The sequence below is a fragment of the Carcharodon carcharias genome, chromosome 15 (genome assembly GCF_017639515.1).
Source record: "Carcharodon carcharias isolate sCarCar2 chromosome 15, sCarCar2.pri, whole genome shotgun sequence".
NCBI classification, from domain to species: domain Eukaryota; kingdom Metazoa; phylum Chordata; class Chondrichthyes; order Lamniformes; family Lamnidae; genus Carcharodon; species Carcharodon carcharias.
In genome coordinates this window covers 130,145,363-130,161,779 of record NC_054481.1, presented here as the reverse complement: position 1 = coordinate 130,161,779, position 16,417 = coordinate 130,145,363, and the positions used below count along the sequence as shown (strand labels likewise).

The following is a 16,417-nucleotide window of genomic DNA, read 5'->3' as shown; positions in this document are numbered from 1 at the left end:
TAATCAAGTTTTGATGTACCAAGACTTAGTACAAACTACTCTTACTACAGTGCAGATTTGCCAAAAATGGAATGGAAACTATTCAACACCCCCCCCCATCTTGGCCAAGATTTTGTGCAATATAAGGATAGTTTACTGCAAGTTCATATTTTTATGAACATTTAAATCAAGTTTTGAATATTTAACTTCTGTATTCGATATACTGCTATAATTTACTTCCCACGACTGCTTTTTTTTACATATTGTTGAAGTATCCTCTTAAGATTGCTGACAGTTTATTTTGGTAGCTGTGTACAATGTCCATCTTTGTACATATACTTCCATATTTGTTTTCATTGCTCAGGAAGTGTGGTTTAGATTACTTTACATGCATTGTGCAAAACTTTAGCTTTGCCTAACATTTGTTTTATCTAGATTTTAATAATTGTTACATTGTATTCAAATATTCAAATCAAGTACATTTTCCTTTTTGTGAAAATTGTGGTTCCCTTAACAGCCTTCTAATATCTCATCATATTCACTATTTACCATGTATGAGTGAAATGGTGAGTACTGGGTTATTCCGCTACCTATGGCATCACACATCAGTCAGAGATGATTTCTCCTGGCCCCATTTAAGATTGTGGGCATTGATTTAATTTTCTCCTTGCTACAGCAAGATACTTATTCTTAACTTAAATAATGGATGATTTGGAGTTTTGCTGAAGAATATGAAGTGTTTGGGGTTCTGATGCTTCCCAGGAGTATTCAAATATTTAATGAGCAGCTTCAGGGCTATGGAAAAAGAGTTGGGGATGTTTTTCCGATCTCACCCTTTCAGGCGTAAACCTTGCTTGGGGTGGCCGGCCTTCTTGGGCAGCAGCGCAGCCCGAATGTTGAGCAGGACCTCACCCTGGGCTATGGTGACCCCTCCCAGCAGCTTATTGAGCTCTGCATCATTGCGGATGGCGAGCTGTAGGTGGCGGGTGGTGATGCGGGTCGCCTTGTTGTCCCAGCGTTGCTGGCCAGCTCGAGGATCTTGGCTGTCAGGTACTTGAGGATGATGGCCAGGTAAATGGGGGCTCCGGCCCCGACACGCTCGGCATAGTGACCCTTGCGCAGTGGCTGGTGGATACAGCTGATGGGGAACTGGAGACAGGCTCTGGAGGAGCGAGTCTTGGCCTTGGCACGCCCTTTGCCTTCGGTTTTATCGCGACCAGACATTGTTGTTGCTCTTGCTGAAAGCCTTCACCAATGTTGGGGAGCAGGACTAACTGCATTGCTCTTTGAAAGAGTGGCTAAATGACTGTCTGCACAGAACTGTTCTGATTCTAATCCCTGAGAATATATTGTAATCTCTAACCTGCATTTGACATTTTTTTTCCTTTTTACATATTTAACATCTTTGCTTAAGTGTGTTTTGATTGGTTTTTTTCCATTAATGCTCATGTTTTCAATATTGCTGTGTATAATTCCCATTTCATACCCAGGAGGCTGACATGGTGGCCTATTTTTGAGGCTTTTCCCAGAGCTGCTGATTAAGTAACCATTAGGAAGTATACTGGAGTGCTTTCAGAGTATGTATTATTGTCATTATCATGGGAACAGCAATGGGCATTTCAGCCCCGTGAGCGATTCCACCGTTCAGTTGGATCAAGGTGAATCTGTTCGGTATTTCAACTCTATTTACCCACCTCTGATCCATGTCCCTCAATATGATTTCCTAATGACTGTTAATTTAACTCAAAGTTCAGCTAACCCGGTGGCCACCACTTTTTGGGAGAGAATTCCAGATTCCCACTACTTTGTTTAAAACAACTTCCTGTTGGTCTACAATCCCTAGACCCTACAATCCCTGTTATCATTCTGGTGAATTTGTACTTACTTTCTATAAGGTCATGGCAGCGTTATCTTTCCGAGACGCATTGCCCAAAACTGAACACCATGCTCCAGAAGTGGCCTGATCAAGACTCCTTTCAACTGAAGGATTCCTTCCTCTCTTTGTATTGCAGCCCCCTTGAGGTAAAAGCCAACAGCCCATTAGAATTTTTGATCAGTATTTGTATACGTTGGTGATATGTATAAATTGTTTTTAGATTTGTGTACATTAACATCTCAATCTTATTCCTCCTCCAAAGTTTCCTAGTCTCATGCCATTAAGAATAAACTGCTATTTGAGACCCCACTGTTCCTTTGTACACTAATTTGAAGCACCAACAAATGTTAAATTATAACCTCCTTATTACTTGCAATACAACTAGCTGGTATGGGGCAGTACTCAAGACATTTACCTTGAAATGTTATGCAGCAATTTCCTCAGTGAAGATGTTCATTGTATGTAAAACCCCCCCAGTAAACAGTATGAAATCTACTGAAATAAAGAAATGTGGAACAGGGGCAACTGTCATGCCAGTTGTGTGTAAGTCATCTGTTCCTCCACTTTCACATCTAAATCAAAAGAATCATACAGCAGCTGCAGTGCCTTCTCATGTAAGACATTTCCATACTGACTTGGAAGATACTTAAGTTCTACCATTATTGTGACCAAGTTTTTTGGAATTATTTTTAATTAGCTGCAGTATGGTTCCTTAAACCTTATGGTGTGGACTGCTTTGGAATTGCATTGTAATTTTTATAATTGTGCAAAACGCAAACAGTGTGGGAATGGGCAGACACATTGAGTGAGTGCACTGTCAGGCGATACACTTGGGTAGGGATGAAAGAATGCAAGCTAATATAATTTTAAAGGCAGTGCAAGAACAGAGACACTGGGGATGTCTGTGCACAAACTTTTTGAATGTGGCGGAACAGGTCAGCAAAGCATTTAATAAAGCGTGTGGATCCTGAGCTTTATAAATGGAGGCTTAGCGTAAAAATGCCAGGAAGTCAAGCTGAACTTTCATAAAATACTAGCTTGACTCCAACTATAGTATTGTGTATAATTCTGGACACTGCGGTTTGGGGCACATTACTACAATGTTCTTGAGTTAAGGGGTTGCAGGTATATGTATAAGCAGAAGAGACATGGCTTGTTCTTGAAGCTGAGAAGGCTGAGAGAAAATTTGATAGAGCTGGTTAAAGTCATGAAATGTTTAGTGCATAAAGGGAAACTTTACAGTGGCTGAAAGGTCAATAAGAGGACACAGATCTAAGGTGATCAGCAAAGAGCAAGGGTCGACATGAAAAATGTTTTTTATGTAGCTGGTGGTAAGGATTTGGAATGCATTGCTTGATAGGATGGTGCTCATAGATTCAATTGTAGCCTTCAGAAGGAAGTTGGACAAATACTTGGAGGGAAAAATTGCAGTGATATGGGGAAGAGTCAGGTGGTGGAATGAACTGGGTTGCTCTTCGAAAGAGCCACTATGATTATTGGGCTGAATTGCCTCCTTATGTACTGTACTGTTCTATGATTGTAATCAATAAAGTGGTAATCCTGTGGTAGACTGTAATGGCATGCTTCATCCTCACTGGAGTGAGGTAAAGCGGGGCTCCAGCTTCACATTGGGCAGCCTTGGATGGAAGTGTGTGATAGGATACTGGATTAAGCGTGTCCTTGTAACTGGTATAGCAGCATTGAACCTTAGTTGCAGTATTGGTAAATTTGAGTAAACTGGTGTCTGCCCCCCAAAATACTATTGTATTATAGGATTAATGTTCAGAGGATTAAACTAATAATCCAGAGAATGTAAATTTAAATCGCACCATGGCAGTTTGAGAAATTTGAAGTCAGTTTATATAAAATTTGAGAGTGGGGGGTGAAGGCTTAAATCTGACCATGAAGTTATCAGATTGTTATATAAATCCAACTGCTTCACTAACTTCCTTTAGGGAAGGGAATCTGTCATCTTTACCTGATCTAGCCTTTTTGTGGCTCCAAATCACATATCGTGGTTGGCTCTTCACTGCTCAGTGAAGTGTAAAGCTATTCTAGTATCAAGCCTGAGGAAGGCTCGGGATGGACAAATAACTGCCAGCTTTGCCAGTGATACCCACATCCTGAAAATGAATTTTAAGAGTGCATGTATTTTGGAGTAAAAATGAAACTTCTGGATTCTGTATAATGTATGCTTATAGACTAGAGTGATTTTTGACTTAAAAGTAAGTTCAGAATTTACCTCACAAAAATTGAATTTCGGAAATTGTATCCAGTTGACACATGGTTAAACCCCAAAATATTTTTTAAAGTATTTATGACACTATTTTGCAAACCGTAATGTTTTTTCCCACTCTTACCTAACTGACCCTCCTCACTAACATATTGGGGTTATCCTTGGACAGCCATACAGACCTGGTGGGTCTTGGGTTCAAATCATATTCTATACCAAGTTAGCAGTATGAGTGCTGTAATTGCCTTTAGCAGCCCTGTGAAGGGAGAAGAAAAATGGTCATGGTTACTGTTACTGATCAAAATCCACTCAGCACTCTAAGAAACATTGTACAAATGTCAGGTGAAGACAGGTTTGGACTCTGCTGTGATGTAAATACCACCTGGATTAGGAGTGAATAAGAAAGTATTTAAGGATGAACGTGCTTTCTGGACTACAAGCCAAATTTATAAAGTTTTTTTTGGATTTACTAAGCACCAGAGTGTAATTCCATCTGAATTGAATGATATTTGCAGGTCCATTGTGGACTGTATCCAAAAATAAACTTTTAACATTCTTTGTGATCTTTACATCAGATCGTTATTGGTCCACATATATTTCTTCCCAGTATTGAATGGACAAAAGTTATTTCTGCCTCATGATGAAAATTTGAAATGGGGCATGTGTTCTTGTAGGGTGCACATCTGATAAGGATCAAGATCTTGCATACATACTTGGGGAATTTAATTGAAATGATTCAACAGTAGAAATTTTTGTGGCTTCAGAATTGTTGTGCTCTTGTACTTAATTCCTTTTCCAGTCCATCTTTGCATTTAAAAAAGCTCCATTTAAAGAAATCTGTGCTGTACTTGATCTTGGTTGTGAAGCAGCAGCACAAAGCCGTTTTGGCTTCCGCTATACTGATGGGTTGTTAGTACTGTATACCATATGTTGCCTGCTAAATATTTAGTAAAATATGGACCTAATTCTGTGTTAGGCAGACGCTAGCTTTTAATCCTGATTACATGAAATCACTCGCAAAGAATGATTTTAAACTGATCCTGTTTTCAAAATCACCATTACAGTTAATCATGCTGACATGCAAGGCTGTGATCCTACTTTAAGTCTCCATTTCCTTTGAAAGTGTTTTAGTTTTAAGCTGATTATTATGGAATAATTTGTTGTATGTACAGATGTCCTTGTTTTTCTCTGGGCCTCTTGTGCCAGGGGAGATATTTTTCCGCCAGAATCAGGGAGGTGGTTAGCTCAGCTTGTTAGTGCATTGCTTCCATTGGGACCAGGCAAGCTATTGTCAGTGCTTCTCCCCACAGGCAGGAAATGGATGGCTGTTCCAGGCAAACTGTCTGTGTGCCATTATTTAAAGCTATTTAAAACCATTTATGTGGTGGAGCACTAATGTAGTGATGGGATTTTATTGTGCAGTTGCTCAACTTACATACAAGGAGATGATGCAAACTGAAGCAAATTATGAATATAAATGTTAGGTATTATGACAGTTAAGGTTTTAAACGACACAAGGATTAGTAATTTCAGGTATCATTTCCGATATAGTATACAATGACAGTCAACAGTATTAATGTCTGGTTCACATTCTTCGCAAATTAATTTTTAATTTGCATTGACACAAATTTGAATATTAATTGCACTGTATCTTTAAAAACAATAACTCTGGTTTGTCAGAATAAAATGTGGTTTGAATGAAATGACTAATAAGAAAGATAAATGACCAAAAGAGGCTGGGAGAGGAAGGGAAATGGAGAAAATTCTCCCTTCAGCCAACAATAAGGCAGTAATAAAAAGGTTGTTGGCCTCTTTAATGCATTGCACAACTATGAGCTCCAGAGCTGATTTTGATTTCTTTCCCTTTTGATGTATGCCCTTGACTAATTCTTTGGGAGTACTAATGTGAGTGTTAAGATGCATTTTAGCAGCAATGCATGAGACACATTGACCATAAGCCAAGAAGCTCCAATTTTTGTGCGTTACCTGATTCTGCACAAGTGAATTTGCATTTCAGTGATAACCATTTCCAAGTGAATAGTGCAATACTTATGGAAATAATCTTTTGATAGGGGAAACCGGTCAGCATTTCTGGTGGAAGTATTTACAATTTTTTGTCAGTTATTTTGCTAAATTAATATTTATGCCCTTTTCTTAGAATTATGAGATTAAATAACTTCTGATGTCCACATGTTCAGTTTAGCCAGTTACTGCTGGTTAATTAGGAGCAAGAGCTGTCATCACTTTTTCTCTCATCTTGAAATTCTGGAGCCAATTATAATATCCCTAAGGTGTTTTTATTTTTGAGAGGTGGACAACCACGTGATAGAAAATATTTATTGCCCATCTGTGGTTGCTCTGAGAGCACGCAATCAACAGCATAATATGGGACTGGACTCACATGTAGGCTAGACCAGGGAGGGGTGGCAGGTTCTTTTCCCAGAAGGATATTAGTGAACAATCTGACAACTTCCACAGTGTTGCTACCATTTCCAGATTTATTGAATTCAATTTCACTGTTTACCAAAGTGAGATTTGAACCTCTGGATTGCTAGTCCCAACACTATAACCCGTTGGCTGCCATTCCCATTTTAAGTAATGCTGCTCCACATTGCATGATTGAGTTTTAATATGCTTGCCTTACTTAACACAGGATTAATACTGATCAAGGAATATTTCTATGTAGTGAGAGTTAATGGTGTCTGTTTTCACTACTTTTGAATCAAGAAAAGCAGAAATCTGGTTGTGCGCTAAAATTTCAAATTCAATTTTAAGGCCTGAACGAACTCTGAAGCAAACTGGACTGTGACTCCCTTTTCCAGACTCTCAGTTCACTTTGGTGTCAAGTCAGATGCTAACAAAATTCATACTGAATTTAGGCCGCAGCTGCATTATTTGTGTGGAACAGAATGGCTTTGCACCAAGGCTGCAATTGTAAATGCATCAGTAAATGTCTTCAGCTGATGATGATAATTCTGAATGTTGGAAAGTGGCTGGAGTGGTTTGATCTAACAGGTAATATGGTACAGGAAGCAAGTGATTTTCAGCTTTTTTGTGCGATTCTTTGAAAATATTTACACACTACAAGAAATGGGCTACATATATCGACACATTTGGGGATCTTCTGTTCTGACTTCTGAAAGGCTGTCAGCTTCCTAAAACAAGGCTGTGATATTCTTGCCAAAAATGTTATAGTATTTAAATATGCTCTAGAAAAAATAGCTGACGTGGGAAGATGGGAAAAAAAAATACCAGTGAGAGAAGGAGGTTTGCAAGGCTCAATATCGGGATAAAGTATGGGGGAGCTTTGTACTGCTTTTTTTCTGAAATGATCTGGAAATGTTTGAAACTACATGAAACAAATGCAAATCTTGCATTTCCCTAGTTCTGACACTCTTCAAGTTGATTTGTTCAAAATTTCTCCAGAATCTAAGTTTAAAATCCTGCTTATAATTATTTTTAATCCTGGCTGGCCTCCATAAATTTGAGATCATCCAAAAGTCTGCCCATATCCTTCCTTGCACCAAAAACAAAAATATCTGGAAAAACTCAGCAGATCTGACAGTATCTGCGGAGAGGAATACAGTTTCGAGTCCGTATGACTCATCATCAGAACTAAGGAAATAGTGAAATGTAAGTTGGTAGAGGGGGATGGGACAGGTAGAGCCGGATAGGGAGCCAGATAGGTGGAGGCAAAGAAGAGATTGCCAAAGATGTCATAGACAAAGAGGTGTTGATAGTGGTGATACTATCTAAGGAATGTGCTAATGGGGGCATTAGGGGTAACAAGCAGGACAAGCTAGTGGCAGATGGCCCTAGTGGGTTTTGGGTGGGGGGAAGGGATCGAAATGGGCTAAAAGGTGGAGATAAAACAATAGATCAAAATAAATTTAAAAATAGGTGGGAAAAAATATGTTTAAGAAATTTTAAATTATTAGAGAAAGGGAGTGAGGATGGAGGAGAGAGTTCATGACCTGAAATTGTTGAACTCAATATTAAGTCCGGAAGGCTGTAAAGGGCCTAGTCGGAAGATGAGGTGCTGTTTCTCCAGTTTGCGTTGAGCTTCACTGGAACAATGCAGCAGGCCAAGGACGGATATGTGGGTATGAAAGCAGGGTGGTGTGTTGAAATGGCAAGCGACAGAGAGGTCTGGGTTGTGCTTGCGGACAGACTGAAGGTGTTCCGCAAAGCAGTCACGCAGTCTGCGTTTGGCCTCTCCAATGTAGAGGAGGCAACATTGGGAGCAGTGAATACAGTAGACTAAATTGAGGGAAGTGCAAGTGAAGTGCTGCTTCACTTGAAAGGACTGTTTGGGCCCTTGAACGGTGAGGAGGAGGGAAGTAATGGGGCAGATGTTGCACCTTCTGCGGTTGCATGGGAAGCTGCCTTGGGAGGGGGTTGAGGTGTAGGGGGTGATGGAGGAGTGGACCAGGGTGTCCCGGAGGGAACGATCCCTGTGGAAAGCCGCCGGGGGTGGGGTGAAGGGAGGATTACTTGCACCAAGTTCGTTCACCCATTACTCAGTGCCTGCTGACCTACATTGGCTCCTGGCCACCCCTCCATGGCCTTTCCCTCCCTATCTCTGTATTCTCCTCCAGCCTCAAACCTCACAGATGTCTGTGCTCACATAATTCTGGCCTCTTGAGCATTCATGATTTTCATTGCTCCATCATTTGTGGTCATGAGATTCTGGTCCTGAAACTCAGGTATTCCCTTCCCAAGCCTCTCCACCTCTCTTCCTTTAAGACATTCCTTAAAACTGACTTTGACCATCAGGCTTTTGGCCATCTCCTTTATGTGGCTCAGTGTCTAATTTTGCTTTAAAATGCTCCTGAAGTGCTTGAGATATTTTATTGTGTTAAATGCTCTATATAAATATAAAGTGGTGTTGTGATAAATTGACCAATTGATATCTCAGTTTACTGCTTGGAACCCCGGGACCTGTTTGAAAAGCTCCGCATGTTGCTATCAGCTTTTTTTAAAGCGAAGTTTTAAGTCATAAAGTAAACTCTGTAGTTGCTGTGGCTATGTTAAAGCTGTCGTTCAGCATTGATGGCACAGTGTTGTCTTGCTGTTGGCCGTCTTAGAACTTGCCAAACTGATAGCTTGGTTTTTCAAGAACCTCTTTCCTGAAAGTACCCTAGAAATCTAACTGGGCCATTTAACTTGGCATCATACACCAAGATGCAAAATGAATGCAGAAAGCGTTCTAGTCTTTGGTGACACCCCATGTGAGCACAAACAATTAAAAACAAATTTGAAAGCTGTTATGAGGTATCTTGTTTCTCCTTTTCTCTGCTGAAGGTTGACCCTCCCTAAAGTATAGTTCTAGCAATAACTTGCTGCATCTTCTGGCTAATTTTGCATGTGAACCTAACTAATGAATATTGCTAAGCCATTTTTCTATGATATATCACAGCAGAAACTGTTTCCCTCATGACCCAATGTTCATATGCATACTTTCCAAAGAAGTCACTAGAGAGTAATATGAATCCTAGCTATTTTTCCCAAACTACCTTGGGTGGCGATGAAGCCAAGTGTAGTATACCAGCTGCTGAGAGCTAACTCAACACAAATTGAGGGTCGAATGAAGTGTATGATTTGTATCTTGATGGGCAAAAATCAGATTATGCATTTTGAAGTGGTGAGTATGTAGGTAATTTATTTCATATTTAAATAACGGTAGGTTTTTTAATTCATTCATGAGATCTGGCTAGGCCAGCATTTATTGCCCATCCCTAATTGCCCTTGAGGAGATGGTGGTGAGCTGCCACCTTACACTGCTGCTCATTGCATTTCAAAGTGCACTGAAGGCCCCCATGTCAGCTGATTCATGGGATATTTTTCCTGTATATTTATATTTGCCTGCAGCACCTGTTATGTTTGTAGCTTTTCAGTGTTAAGATTTGCTCGAATTTGTCAGCTGGGACAAGTCTCCTGGTCAATCACGTAAATAGGCTGTGGACAGGACTTTAATCTGAGAGTTAAGGGGGAGGGGAAGGTCTCAGGTGAAGGGAGATTTAGAAACCCAAAGAGAGGCCAAGGCATAGGAGGAGTATAGTAATGTGGGTAAAGACAAGCAGTTTGGAACAGAAAGGGATTGATGTTACAAAAACTGTACACAACAAATAGGTCATTGCAAGGAATAGAAGTAAAAAGAGAAATTAGAAGTTCTTTATCTGAATGCACAAAGCATCTGCAATAAGATTGATGAACTAACACACAGCTAGGGGTAAATGGTTTAGACTTAATTGCCATTGCAGGGACATGATTGCAAGGTGATCAGGGTTGGGAAATAAATATTCCAGGGTAACAATATTTCAGAGAGACAGACAAAATGGTAAAGGAGGCGGGCTAGCCCTGATAGTAAAGGATGACATAAGGACTTTAGAGTGAAGGGGTCTAGCCTCAAGACCATGAAGTAGAATCGGTATGAGTAGAAATTAGAAATAGCAACAGTCGGAAAACACAGGTAAGGGTAGTTTATAGGCCCTTAACAGTAGTTATACCGTTGGACGGAGCGTTAAACAAGAAATCGCTGGATTTGTAACAAAGGCATTGTAATAACTGTGGGAGTCCCTAAGCTTCATATAGGCTGATGAGTTTGTGGAACCTTTTTGTGACTGTTTCTTGGACCAATACATTTTTGAAACAACTAGGGATGAAGCTATCTTAGATCTAGTAGTGTGTAATGAAGTCGGGTTAATTAGTAATGTCATAGTAAAAGATCCTCGGGGAAATAGTGATCATAATACCATTGAACTCCAGGTTAAATTTGAAAGTGACATATTTCAATCACAAACAAGAATCTTAAAGCCAATTACATAGGTATGAGGGAAGAACTGGCTAAGCTAAATAGATTAAAAGGTATGGCTGTAAATGAACAGTGGGAAACATATAAAGAAACAATTCAAAATGCCCAACAAAAACGTATTCCATGGAAAACCAAAAACTCATCAAGAAAAATCCATCTGTGGCTCACTGAGGAAGTTAGGGATAGCTATTAGATTAAAAGAAGAGGTTTACAATATTGCAAAAAACAGTAACAAATCTGAAGGTTGGGGTGTTTAAGAAACCAGCAAAGGGCAACCAAAACGTTGATAAAAAGGAAAAAAATAGAATGAGTAAAGTAGCCAGTAATATAAAAACAGATTATAAGAGCTTTTATAAGTTTATAAAAAGGAAGAGAGTAGCTAAAGTTAATGTTGGTCCATTAGAATCAGTGACAGGAGAAATTATCATGGGGAATGAGGGAATGGCAGAGGCATTGAACAAATATTTGGTGTGTGCCTTCACATCAGAAGGCACAAGTTTCATTCCAGAAATAGGTTGTTAACTAGGGCCTAAAAAGAGTGAGGAAATTGTTATCAACAGAGAAGAGGTATTGGAGAAACTTAATGGTCTAAAATGTGACAAACCTCCCCAGGGCCTACACCCTAGTGTTCTAAAGGAGTTGGCTGCAGAGACTGTAGATGCACTGGCTGTAATTTTCCAAAATTAATTAGATTTGGGAACAGCCCCATCAGATTGGAAGGCAGCAAATGTTACTCTGCTTTTCAAGAAAGGAGGGAGAGAGAAAACAACTACAGGATGGTTAACCTATGATCAGTTGCTGGGAAAATGCTGGAATCTGTTAAGGAGATGTTAAAATTCCATTTGAAAAAGTGTAGTATGATTAGGACAAGTCAACATGGTTTTACTAAAGGGAAATCCTGTTTAGCAAATTTATTGGCTTTTTTTTAAGGATGTAGCTACTAAGGTAGATAAAGGGGAATGAGTAGTGTAGTATACCTGGATTTCCAAAAGGCTTTTGATTAAGGTGCCACACACAAGGTTAATGGGCAAGAGCTCAGTTGGTTGGACAGCTGGTTTGTGATGCTAACAGCGTGGGTTCAATTCCTGTACTGGCTGAGATCACCCATGTAGACCCTGCCTTCTCAACCCCTCCCCTCGCCTGAGGTCTGGTGACTTTCAGATTAAACTCTCCACCAGTTGTGTGTCTAATGAGAAAGCAGCCTATGGTCCTCTGGGACTATGGCGACTTTTACTAATGTGCAAAGATAGGTGCATATGGAGTTGGAGGTAATATGTTATCTTGGATAGAGGATTGGTTAACAGGAAGCAGAGAGTGAGCAGAAATGGGACTTTTTCAAGCTGGCAGGTAGGGAATACTGGAGTATCACAAGGGTCAGTGCTGGGGCCTCAGCTATTTACAATCTATGTTAATGACTAAGATGAAGAGATAGAGAATAATGTATCTAAGTTTACTGATGATGGAAAGGTAAGCTATGGGAAGGATGCAGAGGATGCAAGGAGATATAGACAAGTTGAGGGAATGGGCAACAAGGTGGCAGATGGAGTATAACGTAGGGAAGTGTGAAGTTATTCATTTTGATCAGAAGAATAGAAGAGCTGAATATTTTTTAAAAGGTGAGAAGTTGTAAGTGTTGATGTTCAAAGAGACTTTGTGCTCGTACAAGGAACACAAAAAGTTAACATACAGGTACAGCAAGCAATTAGGAAGGCAGATGGCATGTTGGCCTTAATTGCAAGGGGACTGGAGTACAGAAATAAAGAAATCTTGCTCGAATTGTGCAGGGTTTTGGTGAGACCACACCCAGAGTACTGTGCACAGTTTTGCTGTCCACATTTAAGAAAGGATATACTTACATTGGAGGTAGTACAGTGAAGGTTCACTAAATTGGTCGTTGGAAATGAGGAGGTTGTCCTATGATAGGCTGAGCAAATTGGGTATATTTTCTCTGGAATTTAGGACAGGTGATCTCATTGAAATGTACAAGATTCTGAAAGTGATTCCTGCTGGTAGGGGAATCTAAAACAATGGTCGCAGTCTCAGGTTAAGGGGCTGATCATTTAGGAGATGAGGGGAAATTACTTCACTCAAAGGGTTTTGAATCTTTGGAATTCTCTGCCCAGGCGGTTTGTGGATGCTCCATTACTTAAAGCATTTAAGGCTGAGATAGATAGATTTTTGGTGTCTCAAGGAGTCAAAGGGCATGGGGAACAGGCAGAGAAGTGGAGTTGAAGCCCAAGATCAGCCATGATCATATTAAATAGAAGAGCAGGTTTGACAGGTCATATGGTCTACTCCTCCTATTTCTTGTGTTCCTCTTGCACAATAATGTCTTGCCTTATCTCAAGAAAATCCTGAAGTATCAGTGTTTATTCAGAGATGAAGCAACATTACCTGTACATGTAGGCATATCTCTAGTTTTAAAATCAAACCAAATGGACCATTCTTCAATTGAGAAACCTCCTTAAATCCAAAAATAGGAACTGTTAACACTAATTGTTTTCTTCAAAATCAGACTTCTTCAAGCTGTTCAAATATTCCCTGCCAAATGCCTACTCTCTTGCTGAAGTGGTTTCTTTGCTTCTCCTCCCCTTGTTCTCCACCTTGATCCAGCTCCCACCCTGATCACTTCTGTTCAAGGGTCATGAGGACTCGAAACATCAATTCTTTTCTTCCCTGCCGATGCTGCCAGACCTGCTGAGTTTTTCCAGGTAATTCTGTTTTTGTTCCAGCTCCCACCCTGTTGCCCTCATCATCTAACTCTGCTTGATGTGAAGATTGCACTTTGTTTTCTAGTGTACAGTGCCATAGGAGTTCAGCTAGTGGTTTTTGAAAATGTGTAAATACAGTTGATTGTTCCTACTGTTGAAGTTGTTTTCTTCTCATTGTCTTGCTAACGGCAGTATTTAATTCAGATTCCTGAAGACTGGCTTACTTAGCTGCCACTGTTTACTGTGCTAAATCCCTATCCCAGTGGTTGATGTGTAGACCCAGATTTCCATATGTTTAGATGTATCAGTATTCCAAACCCAGTAGAGAGAGAGAAACTGACCATCTTATGTTCATTCATGGGATGTACTAGGCTAGCAATTATTGCCCATCCCTAATTGTCCTTGAGAAGGTGGTGGTGAACTGCCACGAACTGCATGTTCATGTGGTGTAGGCACACCCACCGTGGCTAACTTAAACTAACCTCCCCGCTGTTAATGTAGAATTCTGAAACTGTTGTAAAACTGAATTTGGCTTGCTTTCAAGTTTTCTAAAAGATAGGGAGTTTTTGTACAATGTATTTGCATCATTTCCACTTGTCCCCATCTTTCCTGGGTGCACCATTGGTTTCAACACCTTCCAGTACTTAACTAAGCTAGCTATTCTCACAGTATGTAAACCTGGATATGCTATGTAGGTAAATGTTATTATTTTAAGTACATCTTGGATAGATAATGCAGTCTGATTATTTTTAGTGTTTGGAATAATAGAGCAGGAATGTGCATCATTTCAACTGGTTAAGTTGTTCTATTCAAAGCATTCTGCACAGCAGCCATTTTGTGTTTTTCTAAGGATGTGGAAAACTAAGGATGTTGATCAGAAACTTTATAAAAATATAATTTCACATTAGATTGTCCACTTCTCATTTGGCATGCTTTGTAAATAAAAACAGGCAGATCTTAGCTGCAGTACACGCTGGTTGTGGTGATAAGGCATGGCCTTTATGGCTGGAAACCTAGGGATGATTTGTCAATTGTCTGATTGTTCTGCTTTACTAGGCATTCTGTAAACCAAAGTTTGAAACAAATTCCTAATTGTATTTTAGTGAGTTTATGAAACTTCAGCCATCTTTAGGAACCTTAAATTTACCTTGCGTGCAGAAGGATATGTGCATTTAGTTTTGAGGTGTGCTTGTGCTTACTGAAAATATGGGTAGTATTCCAGGTTTAATTTATGTAGGAGTTATAACTTGAGTTGCAGTGTTGCTATAACCCTCTGAGGACTTCAGAAACAGTTCTGCAGTGTGTTAGAATATTACTACATTAACATTTGGGTTCATGCAGAAAATACTGATTAAAGATTTTTGTTTTTCCGTTCATAACGACTGCTGAGTTATGCATAGTTTTGAAGAAAGCGTTTTTGTATCGAGTTGTTTTGAAGTTCTGTAGTGTGAATTCATGTCTTGCATCTGGGTTGATGTGATGGGTGTGGCTTCCTTGAAACCACACAAAGGAAAAGCAGCACTCTGCCTTCTAAAATACATTTACTGGAACAGGAGTGCATTTAGATCCCACTGCATATATGATGTCTGATCAATTCTAATCTGATTTATAGTTTAAAAACATGAACACAGATTGAAAAACTGAAATTCTAGAAATATATAGTCTGGGGCTATTAATTTATTTTCAATTGCTGACTTGCATTCCAGAATTTTCTGATATATTTAGCTTTTTGTCTCTTGCCCTATGTGATCATTGCACAATAGAAATGTTGCAAGTATTTGTGTGGTTCTTGAGAATTACTATGTAAATAAGCTTTGCATTGACAGCAGTGAAAATTGCTGAACTAGTTCAGAACACTTTAGTATCCGAGGACTTTGGGTTCGCTAAGTGCTCTTTTTATGCAGGGCTAAGACATCTCTAGATCTTGATAGACCATACTCAAGACTTGCTGATTCTTCTAAATGGAATTAATATTAATTCAGGTACTGGTATTAACAAGTCACCTGATCATGTACAAATAATTTGATTGTCTAGTTGCATAACTCTTCAAATGGTGGTTAGGTTAATTTTGCATGGGTCCAAATAATAAACTTGTATCTACACAGACACTTGAAAGTACCAGTACCCAATCAATATAGCTAGTATTTGTCGGAAATAATAGCTGCACCTTGCAACCCTGGTGCAGAAATTTTAAATTGACACCCTCAACCATTCATTTTATTGAACATTTCCTGTAAAAGTGAGTTCTTAGAAATATGGTCTACATTTTTTTAAATCCCTAATTCTTAAAGGTAAATTACAGCAAGTGTACTGTACTGAGAGCAATGTGGTTTCAAATTTGTTCAGGAAATGGCTAGGTGTATTTGAATGTGTGTCCCAATTTTAAGTGAAAGTTCTGCAGGGGGGTATGTTAGATTTAATTTCCCTGTCTTATTGTTATATATAATGAGGTTTCTTATGACTTAACTAGGCTCCTCATTAAGGACAAGTAACTTTAAACTATCAAATTCTCAGTGACCCAAATTTACTGTCAAAGTAATGTATTAGTCATGTGCAAATCATCCATCACCTTGTGGCAAGAAAAAGATACCCAGTAAATTTAAAATCAACAGAATTTGTTGAGCAATTTGGTTCACTCTGTAGGCAGCTCACCCTCCAACCACCTGTGAGTTTTATGAAGCTGCAGTGTTTATGCATTAGTTGCCAATTAAACTCACTGTGGAAAGTGATGTTTGCTAATTAACATAGAGATCTACGTTCATGCAATGTCACTCAACCTCTCCAGCACAAAAAGGGAGCAGTTC

The 16,417-nt window shown here is 39.4% G+C and overlaps 1 protein-coding gene across 2 annotated transcripts in view; it reads left to right on the top strand.

The window, feature by feature from the left end:
• LOC121288047 (guanine nucleotide-binding protein G(I)/G(S)/G(T) subunit beta-1) overlaps window positions 1-16,417 on the top strand; it is a 77,486-nt gene that overhangs the window by 2,719 nt on the left and 58,350 nt on the right. The window lies entirely within an intron of this gene.